Below are 12,173 nucleotides of genomic sequence, written 5' to 3' on the forward strand. Positions count from 1 at the left end.
GAGAGGTCTAATAGGAGATGAGGAATTCCTTTCTCTTTTTTTCTCCTTCTGCACAGCTGGGCATATAAGTAACCCTCAGTGCAGCGTGCACTCACAAGCACTGGCATACAGCATTTCTGAACCGTCAGAAGTAATTATGCAACATAATAAATAAAGCATTAAAAATAGAAGAGACGTAAAATGTTGACTCCTTTTTCTTGCAAATGCATCACAGTGGTATGCTATCAGCAGCTCTGTTTGAATGCCTTCTGAAGAAGGGAATGATCATCTCCGTTGCACATCGCTCTCAGGTAACGTTCAGGGCTGAATTAGAGCATTGAGGTTGAGCTAGCAGCAGAAGTAGTCAAAGAGCCAAGCTAAAATGTGTTTCTACTTGGCAAAACAAGCTATTCTAACCAATAACACTGTTGTCACTCCGCTGACCCGGGTCGCCTGACAGCACACACTGATGCAGCACAATGCGGCCTCCCTTTTCCTCAAAGATTTTGCAGCAATCGTCTGAAAAAGAGATGGAGGAAAAAATTGGCGAGCACGCAAGCAATTTCAGCCTCCGACAGTGAAAGTTAAGTCCAAGAACTTTTCTCACAATTATCATAGAGAAGGGGAAGTTGAATCGCTTCCTCTCAGGGTTGTCGAGCTATTCCTCTTCGCTTACATAAAACACCTTCTTCACTGAACCAACTCGTTTGACAAACACGGAGATTTGCCTCCTGCACTAATATAAATAAGGTGATATAAAGTGTTTTTGAACAAATAAAACAGGAGACGCACTGAAACCAAAACTAACGAACACTAAAAGCTTTAACTATCTCCTGCTTTTTTATTTGTTATCATGTCACGTGAGAGTCTCAGTTTAGTGAAGAACACTTCATGTGATGATTTTGATGACAAAAGCACTTTATTTAAAAGTAGGGCTTAACAATATCTGACATGATAGCGTTAATAACCTTCCATACGCACAACTGAGGTTGTGGAATGTACAAAAGGCTATTTCTGATGCGATGAGGGTAGGTTGTACTTTCTGAGTGGGTTCTTCTTCTAGAACAGGTGTTTCCCCCTGGCAAGCCCCTGCAGATGAGCGTGCACCGTGGCTAAAGCACAGCTGCATCCAGCGCGTCCCGTGTCTACTGTATACTTTTGCACAGATTTGCCTTGAATGTGTTTTGATTGTGTGCTTCATACGAGGACCTGTAAACACGCGTGCGGCTGAGAGGAGCTGTGGAAACATCTTGCGATATCTGCGAAAGGGGTTCAATGGCGCAAAGTCGTTGACAGGAGAAGGTAGAAGCATGAATCTCTCACGGACGTCGCTCACAGCATGTACAAAAAAGAAAAACGATTATTCTAAAAGACTTGTGTGTGAAAGGGGAGGTTGGGGATCAGAACATAAGACATGATGCAGCATACACAAAAATATACGCACTTCTAGGTAGCAAAAAGAGCATAAACACCCAAATATACAACTGTACACAAAAAAGCCCCCATAAAAAAAACTAAATCCTGCCAGTACAGGTGGAATTGCATCTTAAATGAGGTTCAGATTATGCTGCAGAAAACAAACACAACTACATCAATAAAACAGCAAATCAGGGGTGAAGCAGTGAAACGAGAACGTATTGAATCTAGTCAGAATTGATTTACACAAGTATGCAGTTATCCTCCGCTGCTCTTCTTGACAGACAACATATCTGCATAATTTACTTCTAGAGTTAAACTTCTCTTATCCCTCAGAGATGTAGGTCATTAAATAACTTTCAGGGGACTCTGAGGCCCTGGAGATACACCATCCAAACCTCTGGTCAAGGATGGTGAGGTGAAATATAGCAAGGTAGTCCTGAAGAGGTCCTGAGAACCGTACGTCCGTGATTTCGCTTTAGCGCACCTCTTTCAGCGCCAGATGACCCTGTTCCAATGTCATTGGTTTACTACATGGCTAAATTGAGGGGCCAGAAGTAAAAGCTAAATAGTCCGACAGGCACGTCCCCAGAAAGCTCGACAGCCAACTCCCCTGCAGCCAAGCATCCAGACAGATTTCCAGCCAGATGAGGCTGATCCACAGCCAGCCAATCAATCACCCCGTAAGAAAGGTGAACTGGCAGAGCCACAAATACCAGTAAGCTAGACGGCAGACAGAGCAACCCAGATATCCACCCATGCATCCCTCTACGCAGCACTCGCGGTCAGTCCCATGGGTTTGACGGGAGAGATCTTGGACAACACTTATGACTGGACGGACTAAAATTCAGGCCATAACAGGAAGTACCACATCGTAATGAGATGAAATGTTTCAGAGGGCATTGTATGGATCCTGACCACAGCGCCATGTGCCGTGTTTGGACATCAACATCCGAAGGAGTAAACAGTAGTAATGGAAAGGAAGGTTTGCCAAGAAAAACACTGGTGAAGGGTGGTTCTGGTATTCCAGGGATTGTTTCTATCACTGGCCATTTTCCTGTTATTGCATTCCTCTCACTGAATGTGTATCCTTCTGGCTCAGATGTGAGTCCTCGTTGGTACCCAGGGTCCCGCCCCGCACATCTAAGTTTACTGGTTTCACTCCAGAACGACTCTGGTCGACTCTCAGTGCTGGCACCCAGACTGTCTTCTGTCTGTAGTCCAGGGTCGCTACGGCACGCCGGCAGTACACAACGTGTTTATCTGCTAACAATGCCTCCTGAGTTTGAAAGAAGTAGACAAGATGTGCAACTGAGTGGAAGTGAATAGTTGTGCAAAGATTTGGCAGGCTTTGTCAGCTATGTCGGGAGTGGGGTTCGCTGTCAGAGACAAAACACAACATTTCTAAACGTACAATGTGAAAGAAAATAGAACATTTTCTTAACATGACAAAGAATCCAGATGTGATGCTGCAGGTCTGGTATTTCACTTGTCTGGGATCCAACAGGATAAAACATCGTTAGTTATGAAACTACTAATAACAGTAGACGTCATATTTATTCTTTTGTCGACTAAATCATTCAGACACTCTCTCTCTCTCACTCGGTCTCTCTCTCCCCGTTTCTCTCTCTGTCTATTCTCAGTCTCTCTCTCCGTCTCAGTCTAAAGGCTGGACCTGGAGTCTCTCCTCCATCCCCAAAGAGTTGTAGCAGGAGGAGCTGTCAATTTCAAGTCCTGTCTGTAATGGTTTTAACGAGCACTTTGAAGACCAGCACAAAGAATCACCATACAATCAAGTCATCAACCCATCACAAGAAAAACTCTCAAAACTGAAACAAGAAAAGAGAAGAGTTGCAAAAAGGCAAGGAGAAATGGAAATCTGACAATAATGAAAGCTAAAATAAGAAAAAAAAAAAAAGCAAGAATAAGTAGAAATAAAAGTAAAAACAGAAAATCATGGAGAAATTTCAATTCCAGCTTCTCCAACTTTCCAAAGAGCAATCAACAGAAGAGTTCAGAGATACTGTTACGCCCTTAGGAAGCTCCGTTAGGACAGCAATCGCTATTATGTTGGTCAGTTTGGTCTATCATCTCGGCCAGGTTAGATACGTCCAGCAGACACGTGCAACAACAGGGCTCGGGCACCTGGGGGCCCACGCTCCCTGGAAGAGGCCGCGGGACCCCGGTAGTACAAGCTGCCAGCGTTTTCAGTCAGCCGTAAACAGCAGAGGGATGTGAAGTCAACACCTTCCTGTCTGAAAGGGGTGAAGTGGGGCCACGAGTTGGTAACGTCAACCTTTAGGGTCTCAACAGAAGTGACCCGCCGCAATCTGGAGACAGACGAGAGCGCAATTTCACAGCGGTTCACCTTGAAACATTGACAAAACTGTTACTTCTCATGACCAGACCTTGTTAATCAACTCCAGCTCTGCTCATCGTAGCTGGAGCCGAATCCAACAGCGAGTAAATTCAGACTCGTTTCAGTCACTGAACTAAGTCCCGAGCCGAAAGGGGTCCAGGGGATCTCAGTGATGAAACATGACAAGAGCGTCGTCATGAAAACAGGCTGCAAGGCAATAACTGTTTCAACTTAATTACACTGTTTTTGTCATCTTGGAGAGGCGTTTCGAAATCAGAAAATAAGAATCCTCCCTTTCAATTAGGCTTTGCTTGGAGTACAATCAAATATGAATCAAGGTACAGAGATCACAGGAACTGACAGTTACGTAAGGATCATATATTATTATATTACATAGCGAGAGCACAGCAAGCATGTTTTAACACTTGGAAACAGAGCTAAAACTGGCAGCTTGAATTTCTTTTCGCTGGTCGTAATGAAGTCCTGTCATTATTTAAGTACTATATTGGTAGTTCAGCCCAGTTTAGCCTTTTACAGCCACTTTGTATAAACTGGTAGCCATTATTGATCCCACGTCCCAAACCGAGCTTTCCTTTTTTTTCATATGGTTTACGTAGCAATCGAAGCATGCTCTAACTTATCAGCATTTTGACAAAGATTTACACCCCCTATAGTATAGTAATAGTACACACAGCAGAAAAGTAGACCATGGGCACTGATCAGCTGACCTTTTGAAACGAAGAAGGTAAAAGTCAAAGTCTCCACACTGTTCAACAAGTGCTCCAAGAGGATAAACGTGATCATGACATTAAGGCTTAAGTTACATTTTATCATAGAAGGAGCACAGAAAATGTTGTGATTCCTAACTTCATAACTCAAAAGAACCTGATGCATCATTTCACAAACGCAGCAGAAGCTCAGATTGGTAAAAATACATTGCGGTTTGTTCGACACAAAACACAGAGAGCTCTTATTGATCCCTTTAAAGGCGGCGCGCTGTGTGAGTTCGTCTCTCCTCTAGTGCGCGAGCATGTGCGCTCGGTACGCTCATGAAAAGAGGAGGATGAAAGGAAAAGCTGAAAAGGTCTGAGTACGCTGCATGGTTCAATGAGACAGCTCAATCTCTTGATCGGCCCCCATCCCCACCCACCGCTACGAACATTTTCACAACCATTTTCCTCACACGCTCTTTTTTTTTTTTTAATCCCACTCACAAGTCTCTCCATTAGATTTTTTTGTCCTTTCATTGTAATTCTTCCTCCTCCCTCCTTTTGTCCCTTTGTCCCGTCACCTCGCTTGCGTTGTAGCTACGCCACTGTTTTCTGCTCCCGCTCTCCTTCAGGCTTCACGGCCAGGAGGAGGCTGTGACAGCAGTCTAGGCCTTCACGCAGTTCTTGCAAAGAAACAGAATTGTTTTTGTTTTAAACTCTTATAAATGTCGAGGGGAAATGTAAACAAAACAAAAGTGACAGCAGAACAACGTATAATGACCGTCTTGAACATTGTGGGCTGCCACAATAGACATTGTTTGTCTTAAGACGGAGTTTGAGGACAATGCAAGCCATCCCGAGTTAAAAGAGAGGTTTGCACAAGCTCACAATAGCACGCCGCCCAGGGTTTCTTTTTTTAAATGTTATTTAAACGCTTGTTTAATGTGAGGAATTTGTCAAAGTTACTTATGTAAACAAATGATAAGAGTAGAGATTCTGGTCGCAGCCAGTTCCTCAATCTAACACACACCGTTGACACACGGACGGGCACCTGTTTCAGGCGATCGCACGACCAGCGCCGCGTTCTCCCAACCGCCGTTCACGCTGCCCGTACTTGCACATATACACTCATTTCTGTCACATGTCCATTCAGCCATAAAATCTCCACCCTGTCATTATCTGGAAATGTCAGTCTCAAACAGAGACATGCAATTTCCCTCGCTGCCTTACACAAGCGGCAGCTCCAATGACAAATAAGACACTCTGGTGAGCTCTGTCAGACGCGCGTGTTCGCATCTGTGAGGGTCTGCACGCGTGGCAGAACGAGTCAAGCTCGGTTAAATGGCTTGTGATTAGAACACATTGACTTCTAATTGCCTCTCATTACCGTTTGAGAGTGAGTGGCAGCTGGAGACAAAGGCTACAGCATGGTGGCGGTAGAGAAGTGCACGTGTGTGGACATATGCGTGTGTGTTGTAGGTGGGAGGGTCACGGGTGGGACAATACGCCTGGGCCACAGTGGCATGACAACACAACAGAGGGGTGCAGTTTGGCCTTTTGCTCACGTGTGCCTTCTGAAATCTGAAAAATACTGAACTTAGAGGCCTTTTTGGACCAAATCAAAGCAGACACCTCCAACACGCAGCTCACTGAAACTCCAACTGTTGGCCAACTGCAACTACTCCCTCTACTGTTGTCTAGATATGCAGCTTTTTTTTTTTTTATCTTCCACTCATTCCTTTGGAAACCAAAAATAACTTCTTGGACATGACTCACTACACTCAGCACCAGGCTCATTCTTGTTCCCAACCTCCTGTTAAACAGAAAAAAGCATTTTAAGCGATTAATCGTCACTCTTCGCACTTTGTACCAACATTTCTCCCGCAGTCGTGGATTCAGGAAGCTTAAGTCTTCCCACTAAAAGGACTAGGTATTATCTTTTAACTTTTAATAGATCCTGACAATTACTATTTTTATAATTATTGTTATAATTATTATTAAGACATATAAGATATATAGAAATGATTACTTATTTATTCATCGATTATAAACACCACTAGCAAAGCTGAATCAAAGCATCTGTTGATGCATGTAAAACAATAATTTAAATTATAAAATGTTTTAATGTGTGCAATGGGACCGGGTCTTCCAGGTCCAGATGGGACTGGAACTGATGCCTTGTGTACTTAAAAAACTTGTTCCCCTAATTCCAGTTTGAACTGAAGGTGCACTTAAAAGAATCAAATCTTGGCAGTGACAAGCTTTTTTGAAGAATGTAGATCTCTAGGTAGGTTGGTATCACACCAAGAAAACCTTTTAAATTAATACACTGCATACTTTGCAAAGATTGCTCTTGCCTTTGAAAATATGTCATGAGCTTTGTTTGTTGAGTTTAAGACTAGTTTGAGTCCACGCAAGAAGCTGTTATCGGTCATATAAGGCCTGAGTCAGCTCAGCGGTAGCATGGTACATTACTGCGTCATCGACATAAAAATGAAACTTGGCATGAGAGCAATAAAATTACTTTTTTTTTAATCTCTCATCTACAAGGGACTTGGCATCCCAGTACCAAAACACCCAGACTGAGAAGTTCATGCAGATTACTTAAATCTCGTTGCACTCATCCTAATTACAATGAATCTTATAATTTAGAGTCATTTTAAATGTTTCAAGTAGTCTTTTCTTTTTGCCACAACCAATTTCTGAACCAACCCAGTTTATTCTTGCATGGCATCCCACAGAGATTGATATTTGGTCCCCTGTCATTCATCATCTCCCTCTTTAGCATCATCATATGAGAGCATCCTCTTTTCCGGACCTGGGGCTCATCTGTTGCATCTTGTCCCACCCACATGAGTCATCACTTGTTTGGGACTTTATCCTACCAAAGACCCCGACAACCGGATGAGACAATATCTTTGCAAAAGGACCAATGATAAAGAAAATCAAGCTATTTTTATTTGTTGAATTCCCAATTTAAGACAAGACAAATAACACAATATTAGTGAGATAAACTAATAGTCGAAGGTTAAACTCAATTCCTTTAAAAAATTATATGCTAAATGAAAACTACTGGTTTTGTGATGTAGTTTGTTGCATTTTATAATTAAAAAAAAAGATTTTCTCATCACACTGGCAACGAATAACAATATAACTGCAGACACAGCCACCTCTGCTTACCAAGAAATCAGACTTTTGTCACACAGAGCTACTGAAAAACATGACATGAAGATGTTAATTATATAAAGTGTCTTATAAAATGCATTTACAAGACAACAAAATAATTTGAATAATGAACCTCTCTGCCTAATTCATATGTACTAACATCCTGCACAAACTCCAAAACTAGCAGCTATTTTTGTAGCAAAGCTTCTGACCCACTATGAGGGCGTCAGAAATAGACGTCCAAAACCGAACCATGAAAGCAACCCAACAGAGGTCACTTTTTTGAGGGAACCACTGAGTCTGCATAGGCCTTCAGTTGCACTTCAAGCATCTCCAAACACACGGTGTTGTGAGCGAGTGCATCACGAAGCAAACTGTAAACTGACATCTTAACTCAGCAATGGCTGTGACAGAGGCTGTAATATTTTTGTACTGTGGTATAAACATTGCCCTTGGCTGGCAAACATGAAGCTTTACAAGAACCGGGTGACACGTTCACACTTTAAAGTCCAAACAAAGCGTTTGATACTCTGCACACACTGGATCTGGTTACCTTGGGTTCACGTTGCAGCTACACAAGCACACCAAACAACTTTACATGACAGACCTGCCCAGGTGTCATCTCTCCGGACTTTCAACTATAGCCCCTTTCACACAGAGATTCCGCAATATTGGTGTAAAGAAGTCCTGCCAATACGCCGCCTTTGTTGGTTCACACAGAACCATACAACGCCGGCATAACGCCGCTCCCGTCTGTAAATTCACACAGCATGCCGGCGTTCCGCAATCAGAGGCGTGACGACAGCGTCAGTCCGACCGTCATGTCAGCGGCATGCCGGCTGTGTCATTCACACAGACCCCGTTTCGTCTCTGTGACGGCTCTGTGACTACCTCCGCTGCCGGCTTATTGGTGGGGCCACTTGGCCCCCCCATTCCGCCTCCGTGACTTTCACACAGAACAGCGAGGCGGCTTAAAGGCGCAACGTTCCCGCCTCGAACTGGCTGTGTGAAAGGGGCTTATGTCTCTTTGTTTGTCTTGTTTCAAGTACTCTTAATTATTTAAGTGAAGGCAGAAACATACTAGATTGACAGTGTGATTAAAGAGGGTTATTGCAAAATAATATAAACTGGTGCCCATAAAGTTTTAGATTTAGATTTATTTATTTGCAGTTAAAAATTACACAAATAAAAGTAACAACTTTACAAATTAAAGTGCAGGAATAGGCGAAAACTCAAAGAGCTTATCAGGTGCCTCCACCTATAGTTAACATAAAATGTAATATCATACTTACTGTATAAGAACAAAATATACAAATGAGCAATTAGAACTCTATAGATGATAGAAATAAATGAAAATTACAAAGTTGACAGTGACAGTTTTATGTTTCTCATGTTCTTGGGTCCAGATGTTCCGGTGTTTAATGTGGTTATTAGCCAATTGAAGCCCATTTTTGTTTAGGTATAGAGGTGTCAAAGTCTGGAATAATTGGTACCATATTGCAAACAATTGTAGGTCCCTATCCATCTTCAAAAGTCGCTCAAGAGAACATTTAAGTCAACAATGTAGTCAAGAAAGCTCTTGCTTTTCCCACTTTTAATGTTTCTTTTGTACTTCATATTCTGTGTTGCCACTTGTTCAGCATAATATTCATATTTTCATGATCATGTCTTTATAGGTCTACAGTAATTTTTCATTTTCATTCATGTTCTGCATGCAATTTTTATGATGTATTATTTATTTTTATTTTATGATTTTGTATCCTCATAACTATATTGTTAAATGTTATTAGGTGGGGGCTCCTTATAAGCCTACTGGCTTGCTCGCTCCTCCCTGCACAGTTTTCTTTTAACTGCACTTATTTGTGTGATGTTATTTTTATTGTATTTGCTAAATAAACTAAACTAAACTATTACTGTGAGCTGAACTTTGAGGGGAGATTGTTCAAGTTACTGCTAAAAGGCAATCCACTAAAACTTAATGGGAACATGCAACTGAAGAATGTAACGTGCATATGATCAGAAAAGGGGGGGAACTTAAAAATGCAAAGGCGCGCAGCTTCTTCTCTCCATCCATGTAGTCTGATTACATGTGTAATATGCGTGAGAGCAGGGAGGATCGCTTGGGACGTATAGCCCGTCCGATTTGGAGGTGTAAACAGAGTAAAAATAGCAGCTATAGCAGGCTTCCCTACAGTCCCGTTATATAATGGTCCCGGCTGGGATGAATGACATCACGGGTAGTCCTGTAATGTCCTTTACAACCAGCGGATAAAGTGGAGTAACCTCTCACATACGTGACAATAAACGTGTGTAAACCAGCTGTCGAAACGCGCACAGCACAACGTGACTGCGTTTTCGCAACAAAGTGTCCAAATGAAGGACTGTGGTTAAGTTGTTTGTCTCTGTTTCGTGCGGACGAAAAACACTTCCGCGATGGTGAAACGGAGATAAAAAACGATCTGCCTTCATTTGACATTCCTCGTCAGTAAGAAAAGAGTCCAAAAGAATGTCAGTGCGACTTCAAGCGAGCGTATTCATCGGGGTGTGGCACTATTTTAGAGGGGGAAATGAGTAGTTATACGCAGAGAAAAATGTTTGAGCCGAGAGGTCGAATGGCGCAGTTAGTGGAAGTGGAGCGGCCGCCCCGCCGCGAGCTGGCCGGGCGGAGGAGCCTCTCGCCCGGGCGGATTCCCGCCGAGCCTCCGCTGCGCTTCCCACCACTTCAGGCTGATTTATAGTCCCGCGTTACACCGACGCAGAGCCTTACGGGCGTACCACGCGCGTCGCCGCGGCTCTGCGTCGATTTAACGCGGAACCACAATTCAGGCTTTTACACAACACTTTGCATTCGCGTTTCGAAATGACAAGTACACAAACCCACGCCCCGTCTGCCCCCCCAAGAGTTGGCCACTCTAAAACAACTAAAGAGTGCGAAGTTAACATTTTTTTCCCAGGCTTTTTTCTAAGTAGTATAAAGCGGCGCTTCGGCAGCGCCACCCTTTTCCCAGTTCTTTTCCAGCCATTTTATCTTACTCAGCTCCGAAATAGGAAAAGTGACACGACGAAAAAAAAGCAGGGAGAGGTTGTGCGACAGCAGCAGCTTGTCGGTAGATAGTTTTTGCGTGACTTACAGTGCGTGGTTAGCCGCGGGAGTGTGCGGCGGTCCTCTGCTGCCAGGGCTCCCTGCACGGCTCCGGCGCTGAGGGAGGAACGCGTCTCCCTCTTATTGATGTCTGCAGCGCAGCTAATACCTCTCTGCCCCCACCTTCACAGAGACGGAGGGAGAGGTTTCAAAAAAAGAAAAAAAAAGAAAAGAAAAGAAAGAAAGAAAAAAATGGAGCAGTATTTTTTTTTTTGCGAGGTACTCATGCAAAAATATGACAGGAGCTCAGAACGCAGCAGGCGTCCAGAGAATTTACCTCCATGCACGGGAAGTTCGGTCACAGCGCCCGAGCGTGGGAATACACACCGCGTACGCCATTAATAGTTCAAGGGTGTTTTTGTGTACTAGAGTATGCAAGCAGGGCTGCATTCATTGTGTGTTTAGTGTCCTGTATTATTGGTGATACTTTTTTTTAACTTTGATTGCAAGTTCAACCTTTTTCGACGAGTCTGCAAAGGTTACTAGGTCACGGTGGGCCCTGGGACTGGGACTCTGAGGCTCAAGGTTGCAGAGAAAATCAGCTGAAAGCTATGACTGACAGTCAGCTGACAGTTAGTTGCATGGTGGAAATCTCATCTGCCCACTGATTTCACACACACAGTCACAGGATGCATAGTAGAAAAACATGAAAACTAAGTTAGCGTATTTGTTTCGTGTCAGTTCCCCCTGGTATGTTCTTCTAATGCATAAAAGATCCTGTTTTTTTTTTCTAAACTGACCTCTGTGACCTCTCCCCCAGATTCAAACACAATTGCAAGTGCCTGGCCATATACTTCAGAAGAGAGTGCAACCCAACCCTGCCCGTGAGCCACAGGCTGCATGAGGCTGCAGAGTGACGGGCGGTCAGGGTTGTATCGTACTCCCCGCCAGTCACTCAATAAGCGACCTATTGTCCAGCACTCTATTGTGCCCTTGTCACATGTGGGGCAAACAAAGAGACAGAAATGTAGGCTGCCCTGTGTGCCCGAGGGCTAGTGTTACAGTACATTCATAGCCTGGGTGCACAGAAGTGAAAAAGACGGAGCTACAGCAGTTAGTGAATGAGCCGTGATACTTGAATGAAAGATTTTTTTTTTATTTCACAACCACTGAATTTTCAACCTCCTTGCTGTCAGGGTTGTAATTAATGAGGATTCATCTGGCATTAAATGCCTGAACACATTCATGATGACCACTATAATAACCACTTGTTGATTTAGTGAGTAATGGTAAAAGCAGATTTGGGGGTGCCCTGTTGCCCCACCTGCGGCGTCATTCTTACATGTTATCCAGTCTGACCCACCCCAATATAAGTGCCAGATTACAGTACAAAAGCAAACAGTTGAGCACACGTTTCTGAATTCAACAACCACAGATCCAGATTAGTGATTTTGTTTTATTA

The 12,173-nt window shown here is 43.4% G+C and overlaps 1 protein-coding gene across 1 annotated transcript in view; it reads right to left on the bottom strand.

The window, feature by feature from the left end:
* atxn1a (ataxin 1a) overlaps positions 1–10,844 on the bottom strand; it is a 105,553-nt gene extending 94,709 nt beyond the window's left edge. Inside the window, exon 1 of the mRNA XM_061742440.1 lies at positions 10,761–10,844. The gene's annotated coding sequence lies outside the window, so the exon portion shown is untranslated. The remainder of the gene's footprint in view (positions 1–10,760) is intronic.
* Between the last annotated feature and the right edge of the window lie 1,329 nt (positions 10,845–12,173).

This window comes from Cololabis saira, chromosome 15 (genome assembly GCF_033807715.1).
Source record: "Cololabis saira isolate AMF1-May2022 chromosome 15, fColSai1.1, whole genome shotgun sequence".
Taxonomy (NCBI): domain Eukaryota; kingdom Metazoa; phylum Chordata; class Actinopteri; order Beloniformes; family Belonidae; genus Cololabis; species Cololabis saira.